General features: G+C 44.0%; 1 protein-coding gene across 2 annotated transcripts in view; it reads left to right on the top strand.

Annotated features, from left to right (window-relative positions):
* The first annotated feature begins 587 nt into the window (after window positions 1-587).
* Window positions 588-18,002, top strand: part of LOC127620012 (thyroid hormone receptor beta-like) — a 250,895-nt gene continuing 233,480 nt past the window's right edge. For both annotated transcript variants that reach the window (XM_052093073.1, XM_052093072.1), the window contains exon 1: window positions 588-728. The gene's annotated coding sequence lies outside the window, so the exon portion shown is untranslated. The remainder of the gene's footprint in view (window positions 729-18,002) is intronic.

Below are 18,002 nucleotides of genomic sequence, written 5' to 3'. Positions count from 1 at the left end.
ATGAACAACATACATTTTTAGACATGTCTGATATCACAATCTATTACCAAATCTATTGCTAATAGATATGTGTCTTATAAATATCTAAAAGCCTACATGGGGGACCTTCAAATATTTGCTCAGACAATGGGGGGCCTTGAAGTGAAAAAGGTTGAGAACAACTGCACAGATACAGCTACACTAACCAGATGTTGTTTAAATCCCCGTTTTCAGTTTCCCAACGTCTGTGATTGATCAATTGTGACTTCATATCTCACAATTTAGAGTTTATATGTGAAAAATAGGCACAGTTTCGAGATAAAAAGTCGCAATTGTGAGATATAAACACAGTTACAAGAACTATTCACAATTGAGGGACAAAAAGTGAGATTTACCTTTTTTATTTGAGTATTCCGCCTCAATATATCTGTCAGATAATAGGGACATTTTATTAGCTATAAATACATAAACAAACCACGTTTACAGCACCTTTTAATTGTCCAAATACTTGTTGTGCCTCTGTGAAGGGTTAAAACATCTTTGGCTAGACGTCAAGTACTCTCTGATTCCCCACAGCGATGAGATGAGAGCGCTGCAGCGGGTTCCTCGCTTTCTCTCCGGGTCCATGTTGGAGTTGATCTCCTCTGCTGGGTCATTTCAGGCCACGTCTGCCCGATCACAGCAGCAAACACTCACAGTACAGGGATATTTAACACAGGACATATACAATACTGAGTGCCAGCTTCGAGGTAAGACATTGTTTTCTCCGTTTAACGGCTGTGCGACGTTACTGTGGTTTAAAACGTACAGCACTCGTGTTAAACATCGCGATCCGAGTGAAACTCTGTATGGATCCGGCATAGCTGTACAGTATGTGCTGGTGCTGGTTGTGCTCTTGTGTTTATACACTTGACTTGAAGACATAACGACTGTATCATGTTTGTGGGGTTTTTGCAAATGGATGTGGTTGTGTTGCACTTTCGGTATATTTATGCCCCTTTAAGAGTCCTAAATTATTTTAAAGTGAATGTATAATGGTTACGTTATGATATTCATGCTAATATGACCTGTAATGGCATTCAAATGTGATTTTTGTTGATGTTGACTTATAGCTGTGTGCAATGCTAGTAATGACTACCATTTGCAAACTTTTACAAAGGTGTGATAATAAGCTTTTATTGCATCTGATCTTTTATTTTGCTCTTGAAATGAAACGTGTTAGAGTTGGCCTGCATTATTTGACTGGCTCAGGGCGCAAAGGTCTGACCCACTTACAGAAACGGCATAATTTTGACATATTTTCACAGAAATGTCATCATGTTATACACAGAACATCATTAAAAAACCTAAAAGGCTGCCAATGTTGCAACAGTTACAACCAAATTGGGTTGCTTGGCCCTTATGCTATGCAATGATTGTTGAAACTGTGCATGCACTGGAAAGCCAAATATACCTGTGACTACACCTAAATGCTGTTTTGAATACATACTACCATTCTATTTCTTTAGCACACACTGTGTGTACTGTGTGCAGTACACACAGTGTATGCATAGAATACCAGATCCATCAATCCATATGCCAAAATGTGCAGAATACATCTGAGAACACTGTGAAAAACTGTATGCCACAATGCAAAGCACTCAACTTGACCTTCCATTTCCATCTCTTTTCACATTTATATTAAAGAAATTTATTATAAATGGATATATATGGATATCTAGTGAAGAAATGTAAGAGTATGTCATCTCGTTTCTTTTGGCAAAGCCAGTTTGAACTTGATTCTATAATTATGTTGGACATGTAACGGGCTGATGAATTCACACCCTCACACACTTACACTTCTAAATTCAGACAAATGTGGCATATGAAAATCACCATCAGACATGCAATAGCTAGTGCATAAATGACTATATTTATTCAGGCATGAATGCACAAGCTGGTAGTCCTTTGAACTTGTTATGTGTTAGCCAATCAGCTCGCTCACATTTGATATTTCAAACCAATTGTATATATATATATACATATTATTACTTCCATGTGACATCGCAAGGTTGTCCAATTAAATCCTATTTCATTTCACAGAAGCAAGACCTTCGCTGGCAAACTTGCAGCAAATTTACAACACATTATTTTCATTAGCAAATTGACTTGCGATTTTCCGCAAATTATTTCCAGAAGTTTGCAGCTCTTCACCGGTCGTGGTGAACTTGCAGCAAACCTTTGGCAATAAGGGACAATTTGCCACTACTAGTAAACACAAAAAAAAGTTTGCAGCAAAGCTTATTTGCATGTGAACATAATGAGTGTCAAATTTATGGAAAAGTTTGCTACAGGGGTTAGCCAGAACTCTCGAGTTTTGTAAGGTATTGCTTGTAGAAGAAATGCTGTAGAAATGCTGTTACATTAACTTCATCCATTCAAAAAGAACATTTTTGTCTGCAAGCGCTTTTCAAATGTAGTATAAAGTGGTGCTGTCGCCCTGATGCGAATCATGAACACACCTTTATGATTGATGTAACAAAGCGAATAGCCACAGTCTGCTGGCAGATTAGTATTGTGGAGGATGACAGTTTAACCTTTTCGCATGTGAGTTTCTTCTGCATTAACGGATCTGCTAGTGTGAGTTCTTAAATGTGCACAGTAATTAAAATACATCTTATCCCACACTTCACAGCAGATGCACTGAAGGACAGGTTATATCACAGCAGATGCACTGAAGGACAGATTATATCACAGCAGATGCACTGAAGGTCAGATTATATCACAGCAGATGCACTGAAGGACAGATTATATCACAGCAGATGCACTGAAGGTCAGATTATATCACAGCAGATGCTCTGAAAGTCAGATTATATCACAGAAGATGCACTGAAGGGGAGATCATATCACAGCAGATGCACTGAAGGGGAGATTATATCACAGCAGATGCACTGAAGGTCAGATTATATCACAGCAGATGCACTGAAGGGGAGATTATATCACAGCAGATGCACTGAAGGTCAGATTATATCACAGCAGATGCACTGAAGGTCAGATTATATCACAGCAGATGCACTGAAGGTCAGATTATATCACAGTAGATGCACTGAAGGACAGATTATATCACAGCAGATGCACTGAAAGTCAGATTATACCACAGCAGATGCACTGAAGGGGAGATTATATCACAGCAGATGCACTGAAGGACAGATTATATCACAGCAGATGCACTGAAGGTCAGATTATATCACAGCAGATGCACTGAAGGACAGATTATATCACAGCAGATGCACTGAAGGACAGATTATATCACAGCAGATGCACTGAAGGTCAGATTATATCACAGCAGATGCACTGAAGGGGAGATTATATCACAGCAGATGCACTGAAGGTCATATTGTATCACAGCAGATGCACTGAAGGACAGATTATATCACAGCAGATGCACTGAAGGTCATATTGTATCACAGCAGATGCACTGAAGGTCAGATTATATCACAGCAGATGCACTGAAGGACAGATTATATCACAGCAGATGCACTGAAGGGGAGATTATATCACAGCAGATGCACTGAAGGTCAGATTGTATCACAGCAGATGCACTGAAGGTCAGATTATATCACAGCAGATGCACTGAAGGACAGATTATATCACAGCAGATGCACTGAAGGACAGATTATATCACAGCGGGTGCACTGAAGGTCAGATTATATCACAGCAGATGCACTCAAGGTCAGATTATATCACAGCAGATGCACTGAAGGACAGATTATATCACAGCGGGTGCACTGAAGGTCAGATTATTTATTGTCAAACATATAATGTGGTTTGTATATTGTAATGATTGATTATGATAGATAAGTTGTGATCACGAATGCAGTTTCCAGCTATGCGCGTGGCCATATTTTCGTTGCAATGCAAGGTGGAATTCTGAGTTTGTATGGTCATAGAAGCATCAAAAGGAGGAGCATAGAAGGTACTAAAAACCTAGCCATTCCACTCTCCCAGCCCCAGAAGTGGTTGTGATGGACAGAATGGAAGAAGGCTTGAGTGGACTGAATAGTTTGTTAATTCTTTGACGTCAGAAAACATGGCTGCAGAGATGCATCTAAACAGTGCTCTCCAGTGGTGCGGTACCTTAACGGCTCCCTTCCATTGTGCACACTCGTGGAGGGCCGCGTGTTCTGCATTTAACAGCAGCGATGACAAGAGACCATTAACTTCTGATATGCTTCACAACCCCTTCTATTGCTCGGGTTTCATAGAGCACAAACTGCTCGTGCTTCTATAAATAACCATCCAATGACAGGCCGTCTTTCATCTCCTTTGAGTGGGATGTGTAAGAGGGGGTGTATCTTAAAACTTAGTCGAAATTCATTAGTTGATCCCACATGTCAACTGTCCAATGGCATTTTTATACTCGATTGTCAAATGGATAAAAAAAGCAATTGCCAAATGCTGTTTTGAAATGCATTTGTTTAGTTTGAAAAATGACGTATTAGTATGCTATTTTATTATTACATTAATTGCATTTTAAACATTAAATAAATACATGATTTATTAATGCACAATTTTATTGTTAAATATAATTACATTTTTAAACATTAATTAAATAAACATATTTAATTGTGTCTATTTGTTTGTCCATTTACAAATTGGTTTATTTATTCACGTTTTTATTTTCAAATTAATAGATTGATCATTTATTTCTACATACTTTTTTAATTAGCAGTCCGCAGCTTCCACAGTCCCAAACTCGTATGACTTTCTTTCTTCTGTGGAACACAAATGAAGACATTTTGATGTAGATATGAGGTGTATACCCTGATGAGCCAAAACATCATGACCTCTCTTAGGTAAAGCAAATAACATTGATCATCTTCTGACAAGGTCACATGTCAAGGTCTGGGTAGATTAGATGGTAAGTGAACAATCAGTTCTCATAGTCAACATAGTGAATGCAGGAGAAATAGGCAGTTGTAAAGACCTGAGTGACTTTGACAAGGGCCAAATTGTTATAGCCAGATGACTGGGTCAGAGCATCTCTGAAATGACAAGGCTTGTGGGGTGAAGCAGTGGTGAGAACCTAACGACAATGGTCCGAGCAGGGACTAACCACAAACTGGTGACAGGGTGTTGGGTGGCCAAGGCTAATCGATGCGCAAGGTAAACTAAGGCTATCCCATCTGATCTGAGCCGACAGAAGGTCTACTGTGGCACAAGTCACAGAAAAATCTAATGATAGTTACGGGAAGAATGTGTCACAACACACAGTGCATCACACCCTGCTGCATATGAAGCTGCGTAGCCTCAGACCGGGCAGAGTGCCCATGATGACCTTTGTCCTCCGTCAAAAGCACCTACATTGGGCAAGAGAGCATCGGAACTGGACCTTGGAGTAGTGGAAGAATGGTCCGATGAGTCCCGTTTTCTTTTACATCACGTGGACGGCTGTGTAGGTGTGCACCGTTTACCTGGGGAAGTGATGGCACCAGGATGCACTGTGGGAAGACGACAAGCTGGGAGTGTGATGCTTTGGGCAATGTTCTGCTGGGAAACCCTGAGTCCGGCCATTCATGTGGACGTCAATTTGACATGTGCAACCTACCTAAACATCATTGCAGGCCAGGTACACCCCTTCATGGCAATGGTTTTCCTTGATGGCAGTGGACTCTTTCAACAGGAAATGTGCCCTGCCACACTGCACACAGAGTTTGGGAATGGTTTGAGGAACATGATAAAGAGTTCTTAAATTCCCCAGATCTCAATCTGATCGAGCATCTGTGGGATGTGCTGGACCAAAATGTCCGATCCACGGCGGCTCCATCTCATAGCTTACAGGGTTTGAAGGATCTGCTGCTAATATCTTGGTGCCAGATACCACAGGTCACCTTCAGGGGTCTTGTAGAGTCCATGCTTTGGTGGGTCGGCACTGTTTGGCTGCACACGGAGGACCGACAGCATATTAGACATGTGGCCGTAATGTTTAGGATCATCGTGTATATCTATTTGATGCATGTAAATGGTGTTTCAAGCTCCAGACAGGACATGAAGCAGAATAAAAAATAAAAAATAAAAGCTGAAATTATATTTCCCATGATGCTGAACACAGTGCCAGCCCTTCATAGATCGTAATTACTTTTCTCTGTTGTCGTATTTTTGATTTATAGATGTTAAATGAAGCATAGTATCCTTAACTGAGTCTCCCCTGAGCTTATCCCTAAAAACAATCAGTCCTGTTGCTGCCATGACATAACAGTGCCAGTTACGGTAAATCATCAATTCCTAAAATTCCACTGGATTTCTGTGAAATTCATTTCCATACAGCAGTCATATTCATGTAGAAAATATTGTGCTTGAGATATAACTGTGGAATCTTATTCTAAATTAACAATTAGTTAAGATTAACTCTGTTGAAAAGTGGAAATGCTTAGACATTCTTTCAACAGATTCAAGAGTCTTTAGAAGGGAATGCATGTGACATCATTTCTTAAGACTAAAGTGAAATTATCTTTATTCTATCGTGTGAATTAGTTGACTTAAGAACAGGTAAGTCTGATTTATTTGCTTGCATTCTTGTGGAATACCTGTCTTCTTATGTCTGTCTGCGAAGAGCTAAATATATGCAGACACTGACAGACAGACAGACAGATGGTTTTGTGCTGGAAATATGATGACATATATTTTATTGTCTGTTATGATATTTGTTTGTACTGTGCTGTGTTTTTCATTTTACTCTGCATAATACTGGTAATGGTCTCATTGCTGGAGGGCTTGGAGAGAATTTTACAGATCACACTGATAATTCAGCAAAAGTAGGTCAAACGTTCTGCTGCTGATATCGGTCGTTGTTTACCGAAATTTGAATTTCAATGCCCCCAGTGGCCAAGTATGGAAGTGTTTTTGAATGTATGGACATATTTCCAGACCCATCCTTATCGTTGCTGTGCCCAGTGTGTGCTTTGCATACCTATGTAGACGGCACGCAGCACTTTAGATGATCTGAGCAGCTCTTTGTTTGCTCTGGCAGACAGCGGAAAGGGGGCGCTGTCTTCAACAGAGGTTGCACACTGTGTCGTCAATGCCATGGCTGGCCTGTCAGACCCAGGCCATGTCCACCCCCTTGCAGATTCGAGCACACTCTATGAGCAGTGGGCCATTCTCGTGGGCACTGGTCAACAGCACCTCTCTAGCAGACATCTGCTGAGTGGCGGGCTGGGCAACAACCAATACCTTTAAGAGATTCTACAATCTCAGGGTTGAGTTGGTCTCGTCCCGTATATATATGTAGAACTCGGTAATGCGGAACGGCTGACGGCTGAAGGTGCACATAGTGCCCTTCACCTCCACTGAGGCAATCACGTGCGCTCTTTCTCCCAAGAGAGTCAACTAGGTTCGTGCTCCCTGGATGGCTTTCCTCCCTAGCCCTCTGGTCCGTGAATAGTTCCCTGCCGGCGGACAGGTCAGAGCACATAGATCTCTCCCTTGGGCAATCCTCTCTTGCGACATGCAAATTCTGTCTGCCAATTTCTCATTGGCCTTATCTCAAGTTCAGAGGTAAGCGAGGCCTTCAAGAAAGTCCCCTAGTGTTGCTTCATTCGACACAACGTCTCGTTCCCTCCATCAGGGAACGGGGGTTACAATAGTAACCCAGACGATTTTATGCGTTGCACTGCTGCCACACAATTGGCTGATTAGATAATCGCATGAATAAGCAGATGTACAGGTAATAATGCTCAGTGAGTTTATAGTGGTCAGAAAGTCTCAACAGCTTAACAAATGCTTGTGGACTTTGTGTCAATTCGGATGCAGTTTTCCATGTTCCTATTTAATTGGACAGAATTGTTTCCTTGTTTCAGGACAAAGAGCAGCTCTTTTGAAGTGTCAAATGTGACTGTCTTTCTAGTGATAGCCACTGACCTTTTGTAATGGTTTCCTCATTTTTTATTAGTGTTTACAAGTGCAGCGCTTCAGTTATCAGCTGTGTGCTTCCTCTAATGCCAGAGGCCACACAGATGGATAAACAATCCTAATGTTTGTCTTTCATATACTAAAGATAATGATACTGTGGCAGGATCATAAATCTTACTATTAGGAGTTTACCATTATAGTTCATTCATCCAAAAGCAGTGCCTGCAGTATGTGATGAAGCCAAATGAAATCCATTTAGTTGTTTGTAGTCTGAACAGCAACAAAACCAAAAAAAAAAACATGTTATCTGATTTTTACAAGCAAATGTACATCAAATTTAGATTTTCTTTTAAATTGCATTTCAGTCTGAATGGTTAGATGGGATTTCAATTTTTTTGTCATCATTTGGGATGCGATGTATTTGTATTGTCAAGCACAATGCACAGTAGAGCGTACAGATATGAACTTATTTTTGCTCACTGTTTCCCCATATAGTAACTATGTGGCAGTTATGGAAGGTAGATTCTGGCAATTTTAAATAAATTAATAAAAGCATAAAAAATTTAGAATCATTTGGAATTAAGTTTGGTTCATTCCAAACTTCCTCAGCCGTCTCAGAAAGAAGAGGCGCTGGTGAGCCTTCTTCACAACGACCTCAGTGTGGACGGACCATGTGAGTTCCTCAGTAATGTGGACACCGAGGTACTTGAAGCTGCTGACTCTCTACACCAGTGCTCCATTAATGGTGATGCGGCTGTGTTCTCTGTCTTTCCTCCTGAAGTCCACCACAAGCTCCTTGGTCTTACTGACATTGAGGGAGAGGTTGTGCTCCTGAAACCAGCGTGTCAGAGTGTGCACCTCCTTTTCAGGTTTTTCATTAGTTAAAGGGCTATATCAAGCCTAATTACCAAATCCCATCAAGACCGACTATTACCCGTCGAAGCCTGTTTTGCAGAGAAAAAAGAGAGCTTAAACGTAACTTGCTAGCACTAAGTTCGTGGCTCTTATGACCGACTGCTGGACGGCGCTAACAACGGAGAGCTCCGTGAATCACAGACACTCGTCCATTCTAATTTAACATTCAAATTAACATTCAAATCTTGTCAGTTAATGGTCAGTTAATGAGCATCCCTAGACAAAACACAAACACTAATGCAGGTGCAACTCCACGTACATCTCTCTCTCTCCCCTGAACTGGTGTCTCCGGCTCCTCTTTATCCATCTCCTGGCTGATTGGGACGATTCAGCGACAGGGGTCCATCCTTACGGCATGGCCACACCCTCCTCCTCATCACAGTGTCTCTACTGAAAGACTTTGTGACACTCCACAGTTCAGCTCAGTTGGTGGAGGTAATGCACCAAAATCTGAATTGCCAACCGCCAATAAATATCATAAGAAGAAGAAACACTTTCTTGCCTGTGGCAATGCTTTGGATCATGACATTTCTTTTTTACTAAATAGTACATAAATACTGTAAACAATAGTACACAATAAGCAATGGTGATGATGTCGGAGTTGTTGGTGTATTCAGTCCATAGCTGTATTGCCGGGGAAAACCAGCTTAAGCTGGTAGCTGTGTTTTGGAACATGGTAGCTGGTTTAAATTGGTCATAAACTGGTTATTAGCTGGTCCAAGCTGGTCATAAGCTGGTCGACAGCTACCATCCTCCAAAAGCCAGCTTGACCAGCTTGAGCTTGTATGACCAGCTGGTTGCTGGTCCAAACTGGCCTGCCTGCTAATGACCAGCTTGGACCAGCTCATGACCAGCTTCGATCAGTTAATGACCAGCATAAACCTGCTACCATGTTCCAAAACACAGCTACCAGCTTAAGCTGGTTTTTCCACCAGGGATTGTAAGTGCTGTCTTGTTTGGTACACAATGATATCATATTTGCCGGATAGCTAGCTGCTAGCTAGCGGCTACCGAGCCTCATCTGGCCTCATTACCAGTTTCCATGACAGCAGAGCTGATTTCATCGCTTGCAAAAAAAGACTGCGGAGAGGCAGTCCTAAATTGCATTAGAAAATTTTTTAATCGGGTGCAGTGTATCACCTAAGGCACTGTGCTCTCATGTTTCCAGGGCCAAAACTTTTCCTTTAAATTTGGTTTGTCATTGTCAGATAGGACTGTAGTTCCAATAACATCACCTACTGACTCATTTGCTTATGTCTCTTTCTGTTATCTTCAAGCTTTTCTGCAGTCATGTAGATGCACCTTCAATGCAAAAAAACCTGTTTTGTTTACCAGTAAAAACATCTAAACATACTAAATGGGATACATTTACTTGAGAAGTAAAATTTCATTAGATATGAAGAATGCACGGTCATTTTGGCCACCAAAAATATTCAGCCAAATATGGCGTAACATGCTTTTTTTGGGATTTCACTGGAAGAGAAAAAAAGTGTAAAATCTTGGCTAAAAATGATGGGAAAATGCATCCCCTTAACTTCTCAACCCTGTTTAGTTTCACTTCAAGATCTGAAAGTGTAAGTGGAGATTTAGATAAAAAAAGTTATTCTATCTATTTCTCACTCAAACCTATCATATCACATCTAAAGACATAGATTTAACCACTTCAGTCTTATTGATAATTTGTTTATTTTGCTGCATTTATGTGCTTTTTGGAGCTTCAAAGTTCTGGTCACCATTCACTTGCATTGTATGGACCTGCAGAGCAGACATATTCTTCTAAAAATCTTCATTTGCATTCTGCAAAAGAAAGCATGCCATGTTTCTGGAATGGCATGTGGTTGATTAAATAATAAGATAATTTTCTTTTTTAATAACTACACAATGAATACAGAAATGAAGTAACTATATATAAGCAGGGTGTAACTATATATAGGGCAGGGTGGCACTATTTGGGGGCACCTTTGACCCGTCGTTAGCCAGGGGTGGGATGGCACAATTTGCGTGCCCTGTGCAGGGGTGATTGATAAGATACCCTGTCGAGCCACCCCAGAGAGCGTTGCCGCCCTAGGCGCCTGCCTAAATCTCCTATGCCAGGATCTGCTACTGGCACCTAAAAATGTCTGTGAGTAGCCACTGGCTTATAAATACTCTAAGAAGTATAGTGGTGAAGAAGTTTAGCACTCTGTAGGGATGGGGGCGTGGTCACATGTCTGTCTGCTGGAGAGAGGGAGTGGTGTGGCTGTTCAAGTTGGTTGACATGATTTCTAACAGCTGTTTCTCATTACAGTGATAGCAGAGAGGTGCCTTAAAGGGTAACTAAACCCTAAACCAACTTTTTTTTAGTTAATGATCAGTAAGAATGGGGCTTTATTAGTACTGGTCATTAATTCAAGTAATTTTTTTGACATTTGTGTATAAAGTGTTTTAATTCTACAATATATGGTGCAAAAACGTCTGAGTGCTGCCCTCTTCAGGTTGAACGGTGGCTACTGCAGTTGAATTTTCCTATTGGCTGTTTGCGGTACTTTGTGACGTAAGCGGTGACAGCTGACGTAAGCAGGTTCCAGCTCACCACACCCTTGGTACGAGCTACCACGCCCATGGCAGTATAAAAACCATCTCGTTTCGTCAAAACCACTGTAGCGAGTCAGGAGTTGGAATTGCGAGTATTGAAAACGATCAGGATAGAGTATTTTAGCATCTATTTAGCATAGCATTTATATAGTTATTTAGATTATTTCGTGTAGCCTAGGTAGTTGTAGCACTCTTTAAATGATGGAGGACAGGAAACAGGTCTTCGGGGCACGGTAAGATTTTAATTCTCTTTTTTTAATGACAGTATTTGCAATAATGTAGAACACAGCAGGGACTTCAAACGCTGAGTTTGTTGTTCCGTCTCTCCCTCCTCTGTGGCTGCTGGCTTTTTTAAACCGCTCTCCTCACTCTACTGCAATTAGAGACAGGTGTTAGACATAATTTAGCCCAGGTGTGAGCCCTTACCGCTTTTCTCTCGGACGGCGCTTGACCACGCCCCGCTGCCACATACCCCCACCGCCCGACTCAGGCCGGGCGTCATCCGGCCTGCCTACCACTCCCCCATTTCTGGAGAGGAAGTCGGCGGCAGCCATCTGCACCCCGGTCTGTGGACCACCTTGAACTTAAAAGGCTGGAGGGCCAGATACCAACGGGTGATCCGGGCGTTAGTATCCTTCATGCGGTGGAGCCACTGCAGTGGGGCATGATCCGAGCAGAGGGTGAAGGCCCGCCCCAGCAGGTAGTACCGGAGGGTGAGGACCGCCCACTTGATGGCCAGACACTCCTTCTCCACGGTGCTGTACTTAGTCTCCCTTAAGGAGAGCTTCTGGCTGATGTACAGCACCGGGCTCCTCTCCCTCCACCAGCTCGCAGAGTACGGCCCCCAGCCCTCTGTCTGAAGCGTCCGTCTGTAATAAAAAGGGAGAGAGAAGTCAGGTGCATGCAAAAGCGGCCCCCACAAAGTGCAGCTTTAATCTGCGTAAGCGCCTGTTGGCACTGCTCTGACCATTGGACCGGATCTGGAGCCCCTTTTTAGTGAGGTCAGTCAGCGGGCTGGTGACGTCCGAATAATTAGGCACAAATCTTCTGTAATAGCCAGCCAGCCCCAGGAACTGCCTCACCCCCTTTTTGGTCTTAGGTCTAGGGCAAGTCGCAATCGCCGCGGTCTTGTCAATTTGGGGACGTACCTGGCCATGACCCAAGTGGAACCCCAGATACCGTACCTCCACACGCCCAACCGCAGCACTTCTTGGGGTTTGCTGTGAGCCCGCCCGCCGCAGCGATCTCAGGACGGCCCTCAGATGTTGCATGTGCCGCTGCCAATCATTGCTATAAATGATAATGTCATCTAAATAGGCAGCGGCGTACGCGGTGTGCGGTCTGAGGATCCGATCCATGAGTCGCTGAAACGTGGCTGGTGCCCCAAACAAACCGAAAGGAAGCGTCACAAATTGGTGTAATCCAAACGGCGTGGTGAAGGCGGTTTTCTCACGGGACATTGGTGTCAAGGGGATCTGCCAATAACCCTTTGTTAAATCCAAGGTCGAATAAAATCGAGCAGTACCTAACCGATCGAGCAGTTCATCAACACGGGGCATTGGGTACGCGTCAAATTTAGACACCGCGTTGACTTTTCTGTAATCCACACAGAATCGAACAGACCCATCACTCTTGGGGACAAGAACAACCGGGCTGGACCAATCCGTACCCAAAATTAGCGGATGGGTGAGGCGGGAACTAACCGCTGCCTCTACACTATGTTTTTCTCCCCTGAATTTGATCGCCAGAGTCACCACGGGATATTTGTGAACATCCCCGTGCACACACCTTACCCTCACCAGTTTAGCTGAGCCCAAAGCCCCGGGTTGAACCAAGCGTTGGTGGATGGTGGTCTGGTTACAGCCGGTATCCAACAAAGCTTGGTATGTACCCCTGGATTCTTACCGGAATCCGTACGCTCCAGCCCGATCGGGGCAGCCTGCGGAACATCGGAGACCCGCACCACTGCCCCTATTTCCATCAGCGGACACTGATCCCGGAAGTGGTCCGGGTCTCCGCACCTCCAGCAGACCGGCCCAGGCGCTGCGGCCGCACCGTGCTGGCGGGTGCCCCCACCTGAGGAGGAGAGCGGCTGAAGGATGGGGAAGGGCTTGGCGGGTGTTCCAAGGCCGGGGAGCTGGGCGCAAGCGCTCAGCGCCTGCGGGGGCAGGAACGGACCCTGGGAGAGAGCAGAGCGAGAGGGAAGAGGGGAGGGAAAAAAACAGGGGAAGACACAGGGGAAGGGGAGACAGACAGAGAGGGCTCATCCGCCCTGGGAATCGCCGCCATGTGGTCCTCCGCGAGTTGGACGGCTTCCTCCAGCGACGCCGGGCGGTGGCACTGAACCCACTCGGCCGTCTTCCGGGGCAGACGCTGAACAAACTGCTCCAGTACCACCTGGTCGATTAGTTCCTCGACGCCGCTGGTCCGCGCGAGCAGCCACCTCCGACAGGCATCACGGAGCCGCTGAGCTGAACGCAAACGGGCGGTCGGACTTATCGAGCTTCAGGGCCTGGAAGAGCTGGCGACTTTCCTCCGGGCTCCGACCAACCCATTGCAGGATGGCTTTCCTCAGGTCGTGGTAGGCCAGGAGGCTTGTTGCCGGCAGTTGTTGGGCCGCGAGTTGTGCTTCCCGGACAGAAGAGGGACTAGACGGGCTGCCCACTGGTCTTGGGGCCACCCCAAATTTCCGCCGTGCGTTCGAATAGGTCGACAAACGCCTCTGGGTCATCTGCCGGCCCCATCTTCTGCAACGCGGTGGGGGCAACGTGGCGCTGGTGTCCGGGGTCGCGGCTGCGGCTGGAGCGGCCTCCTGGCTGAGGAGGCTCGGATGGCGTGCCGGTCCTCTGCTTGAGCCCGCATGATCTCAAAGAAGCGACGATCCTGGTCTTGCCGGAGCTCAAGCAGGGATTGTTGGTGGCTCTGATGGAGTGTGGCGAGGACTGGAGGACTTCCGCCAGCTGGGAGGACTCTACGGGCGATTCTGTTCCATCCTTTGACGGCAGGTGTTTCCTAATAACGATCCTGGGTTTCGGCACCAGTGTAGCACTCTTTAAATGATGGAGGACAGGAAACAGGTCTTCGGGGCACGGTAAGATTTTAATTCTCTTTTTTTAATGACAGTATTTGCAATAATGTAGAACACAGCAGGGACTTCAAACGCTGAGTTTGTTGTTCCGTCTCTCCCTCCTCTGTGGCTGCTGGCTTTTTTAAACCGCTCTCCTCACTCTACTGCAATTAGAGACAGGTGTTAGACATAATTTAGCCCAGGTGTGAGCGCCCTTACCGCTTTTCTCTCTCGGACGGGCGCTTGACCACGCCCCCGCTGCCACAGTAGTTAATTAGCATATTTGTTAGTGTAGTATTGTTAGAAGCATAGTTAGTTAGTTAGTAGCATAGTATTGCGTCAGTTAGGATAGCTTCAAGTTAGCGTAGATTATCTGTATTTAGTACAGTGGTCAGGATGATACGTAGGTGTAGTGTTTCTGGTTGCAACAGCACTGCTGGACTGTATAGCTTTCCAGCAGACTTGGAAATTAGGCGCCAGGGGTTGCACGTCCTTGTTCTGGAAGACCGCGAGTTCCCGCCTAGAGTTGGAGGAGTGTGCAAACTGCATTTTACGCGGGATTGCTTCTCCAACGCAATGGAGGTGGAAATGGGCTTCTCCAAACAGCTCGCGCTGAAAAGCGACGCAGTGCCAAACGCTGCTCCTCCTGCATGGACTCCACCACCGCAGCGGCGTCTTGAGGTGAGTGATCATATATATTTGAATCACAATTTATGGTTAGGCTAAAGTTAATCCTCTGGGGCCGACAAACGCGCGTTCGCGATGCGGGAGTGTTAAACGTATTGCACCCTTATACATTGTATTACGGTATTGACTACCTGTATAGTTTTATTTGGAGGTATATGGTTTTGTACATGATGACGTTACGGTTTACGTCACATTCTTCTAAGTTGAGAGAACAGCTAACTGATGTTATGTTCAAGTGAAGCTTGCTAAATAAAAATCCTGCTAAAAGGATAAACATCACTGAACAGCGTTTCGTTTGTTTTTCCTGCACGCAAGTGAAGGTGAATGCGCACTCGGATGCTCAACAGGGAGTTAAAACCGCAGTTTGAGCCAGCGGCTCGAATTGATATGGCTCCGGCCCTGTGTCCACAGACAATTCACTCTCCTCCACTTCAGGTGAAGGTGGGGGAGAAAGGTCCTCGACTTCAAAAGACCGCTCCGTGGCAAAGCTACTTGCGTCACTCCAGTCACTCTCCATTTTAGAGTCTGACAGCAGCTGTCAATTAATCTGTCACTACGGGTCTCAGGTGCACGCCCCCCCCACCCCCCCCGCTCAGCCCCGCCCTCGGTTCGTCCCCTCTATCCCCGCTGGGGTCTGCCCACTTTTCGAGCATTTTTCAAATATTGCTAGTGGGTGGAGTCAGACTCTGAGCAGGGGTTTAGTTACCCTTTAAAACAGCACCAGAAGAGAGAGAGAACGGGTGTGCAGCACTGTCAAACTGTTTACATTATGTGTTGAAGCTGTTGAGTGTTCGTGAAGAAGTTTATGTTTATTTTTGAGAACTGAGTGAAACACCTGAAAGAGTGTATCTGCTGCACAGAAGGCAAGAGAATAAAAGCCTTACCTGAAGCGTGTCACTGCTCCCCATTTTTTCATTTTCCTGACCCAAACCTGAAGGTCATGTTACGTGTTCTGTGTAATGTGTGTCCAAAGACGAGATCCACACAATCCATTTGCCATTGAACAATATAGCCTTTCTGTTTTTTATAGTCAGTTGTTGATAATAAAAAATTTAAAATTTAATTGTAATCACACATACCACGAATACGGTAAATAAGCTGTAGTAATCCACTCGTTACTATGCACAGACGAGTTCATCCTCAACAATAAATTAACATAGAACAAAATAAATATATGGAATATAAGATGGAAGCGATTTTAAGACATTTAAGAATTTGTAAATTTTTATAAAAAAACCCTAATAGAATAACATTTGTAATATTTGTATTTTCACATTGCTAGAAGGTTCTCTGTATAATTAACAGCATTAGCTGAGAGAGAATTCTAACAAAGAACTTTGAAGCTCCAAAAATCACATAAAGGCAGCATAAAAGTAATCATTTGACTCCAGTGGTTAAATGTATCTCTTCTGAAGCTATGCAATCACTTTGGGTGAGTAACAGATACAAATTTGAATACTTTAATACAATACTATAAATCTTCACTTTCATATTCACTTTCAGAATTTGAAAGAATGTAAAAATGAAAGTAATTAAATTTATAAAAGAATGTAAGTGAAATTTATAGTAAAAAAAGGACAAAAATTTGGATTCAAAATCTTAGTTTGTATTCTGCTGAAGAAAGAAAGTCATACATATCTGGGATGGCATGAGAGTGAGTAAATGATGAGAGAATTTTCATTTTTGGGTGAACTATCTCTTATCCCTAAACTGTCACCAAGAATGGATTAACAACCGGGCCGATTGGGCCATTGCCTAGGGGCCTCTAAACCCGAAGGGACTGAACTCTAAATAAATTATTTATGTGAAATGTCAGCCTTATGTGAGCCATTTGTTTGGCTGAATGCGTGCTGGACGACAGCAGCGGGAGCGTGAGCACAGACACTCGCTCAGGAAATCTGCGTCTCACTGGTGCAGCGCGTTTATTTGAAGGACTACAGAGAACAGCGCCTGATTTACAAAATGCTTCTACACACAAAGATAAGGTGCAGTTTACGCTGGCTGTCCACAAAGCTGGTTATTTTTAAGATAATAGTGTACAAAAAAAATGGTGTAACGATCATAGACGTCCATTCAGTGCATGTTTGTATAGAAAAACTATTGAAAAACAGGGCAGACGCACATGTGAATACCTGTAACACGTCCTATAGCCTACTTGAAAAACTGACCCGAACCTGGCCCAAAGCCCGTCAGACTCAGATCGGGTTGAAGACCTCTAAACACCTGCAGAATAGCCAAATAGTGATTTTGATATTTGAATACCATGCACATCCCTTAATAACGCATGATTTGGGATCAGTTCATAATTAAAAAAGTTCATATAATTGGCCATGTAAGACATTACTACAAACTTTTCTTCCACCAATTTGAAAAATGCAACCAATTTTGGCAAGCGCTTTGTGCCGCATAAAGATGAACGTAGTCACACCAAATCAAAACGTAACGTCTGTGTAAGAGAAACCATCCACAGACCAAATCACAGCAGCCGTTGAATCGGCACTGTCCTGTGTCCTTTGGTATCAAGGGGTTGAGACCAGGTGTGATGTTACCCTTGAAGATCACACATGCCAAACTTGCCATAACCTTCTCAGTGACCTTTTTATGAATCATTCTTTTTTTGTTTTGTTGTTTTTCTTACTGTTGGTGTTGGTTAATTCAAGCACTGCTTGTTTCTGCAGTCAAAGTCATTTCTATCGGGAAGACACGCAGGCTTGAGTGAAGTTTGAGATGCCATTTATTTGATAGATGTCAAACGGTAGGTGATGTCTCTCTCTTTGGTGTAGGCCCCGTCCGGCAGTCCGAGGGAGTTGTACCCGGAACCGTCATGTCCTGCCGGAGATAGGAGGCAGGGCGAGGAGCCTACCCCCCTGCAGGACAGGGCTCAACTGGT

This window comes from Xyrauchen texanus, chromosome 26 (genome assembly GCF_025860055.1).
Source record: "Xyrauchen texanus isolate HMW12.3.18 chromosome 26, RBS_HiC_50CHRs, whole genome shotgun sequence".
Classification (NCBI taxonomy): domain Eukaryota; kingdom Metazoa; phylum Chordata; class Actinopteri; order Cypriniformes; family Catostomidae; genus Xyrauchen; species Xyrauchen texanus.
Note: the sequence above shows the minus strand (reverse complement) of the source record. Positions and strands in the feature narration are given on the sequence as shown.